Genomic DNA, 1894 nt, shown 5'->3' on the forward strand with positions numbered 1-1894 from the left:
TTGTGGGAATACGCTCAACATTATTGTTTAAATCCAGAAATAGCAACTAATTAGAGACCTTGTGATACTTTTCCAAATACTAGATGTGAGTATAAAAAATGTTCATATTTTAAACTACAAAATATTTTTGTGATTTTCGTCGTCAAAATTTTAACTTTAATTTTAACTATTCTAACTGAATGTTTTTAAAAAAATATTGTGACCATACGAGTAACTTGAACAAATATCTAAATAGCCATCATAAAATATACTTGTGTAAATACTTATACTTTGTATTTTAAGCATTTTGATCAGAAAAAATTTTTTATCGACATATTTTGCAGAAAAAAAACTTAAAAAAATTTCAAAAAAACTATTGCCCCAGGTGAGGATCGAACTCACGACCTTAAGATTATGAGACTTACGCGCTGCCTACTGCGCCACCGAGGCTTGTGAATAGTAGACGTTATTTAGTTTCTTAACATGATTATTGTACTAACTTCATTACGAGTAAGGAATGAATTTTGTTCAAAAACCAATGTGTACCCATTTCTGTATTTCTGTATATTAACTTAAGAATTGACTTAATTTACTTCAAATTGATATACAAAATTTAATATTAGATTATACATTCTGTAATTTCATGTTTTAATACTAATAATAATATTAACAAACTTTATTGTTACAATACTCAATTGTTACCTACAGTCAGAGCCCTACACTTAGGCGTTCGGGGACCTGGGACAAATATTTTGGCAGGACCCAAGGACGTCCATCCTTGTAAGACCGGGAGGGGGACACTGTATTTATTCAATAATATTATTGACCTGTTAACTGCTGTACGTACGTTTACGTATTTTTGAAGGCTTCTTCGAGAGTATACATTTTTAAAGAGCTACCACCTGTATAATAATTACGATTTATGATACATTATGAATTTTATAAAAAGTAAACTTTTTAAAATGTAAATTTTAAAAATGTTTATTCATTATAAAGTCATCTGCAATATTTTCGTGGTCACTTTTTAAGTCTTCTTAACATTTTTTTTTGTGTGCATTTTTTGGTCAAGTTCCGGGCCTTAATTATATGACTATACTCAATGGTTGTTAATAATTGACAATTGTTATATTTAAAACACAATGATTTAAACAACTTATTTTAAACAGTTTAAGCAGCATATTTAAAACGGTTTAAGATTCAATAACATATTGTTAATTGTTTAAAACAGTATAAAATCAAAGTGAACAATGTGTTTTTGAAAAAATTTTTTTTTTCTGTTTTTCTGTTCAAAACGAAGTTTTAAACAAAACAAATTGTTTGCGTTTTAAACCGTTTTAAATATAACGTTTACAACACTATTTAAACTGTTTAAAATATCGTTTTGAAAAGAAAAAACAGTTTTGTTTTTAAAACAAAAAATGAAAAAATACACCAATTTTCGAGTGTATTCATACAATCGTGTATTTATCAATTTAAAATAACTATACAATTATTAATAAGATAAATAAATAAGAGTAGGTAGTTCAATTTCTCATACAATTTAAAATATATATAGTACAGTAGAACTTCCATATAACGGTCACCGGAGCGACTGTAAATAATGACCGCTATTTAGAGGTGCCCGTCCTACAGAGGTAGAATAACACTAGGATACACTCGACGGGACCAAAAAAATTGACCGTTATAAGGAGGTGACCGTTAACGGAAGTTTTACTGTATAAATAATATGCATTTAAGAGGACGTTTCATCCGCATTTGTTGTCTCCGTCTTACACACGTACGGCATACCGAAAACTGTTTTGCGCGGGAAAGAACCGAGAAGGCTATAGTCATAACTCATAACTAAGAAACGAAATTTTCACCACATAAAAAGGAGAACTTTGGCTGTGCAATATCGTTTTTATTTTTTTTTGAT

The 1894-nt window shown here is 29.0% G+C and overlaps 1 non-coding gene across 1 annotated transcript; it reads right to left on the reverse strand.

The window, feature by feature from the left end:
• Positions 1-356: 356 nt before the first annotated feature.
• TRNAM-CAU lies at positions 357-429 on the reverse strand. The gene has a single exon. It is a non-coding gene; the product is annotated as a tRNA-Met (tRNA).
• Positions 430-1894: the final 1465 nt, after the last annotated feature.

The sequence above is a fragment of the Acyrthosiphon pisum genome, chromosome X (genome assembly GCF_005508785.2).
Source record: "Acyrthosiphon pisum isolate AL4f chromosome X, pea_aphid_22Mar2018_4r6ur, whole genome shotgun sequence".
In the NCBI taxonomy this organism is placed as follows: Eukaryota; Metazoa; Arthropoda; class Insecta; order Hemiptera; family Aphididae; genus Acyrthosiphon; species Acyrthosiphon pisum.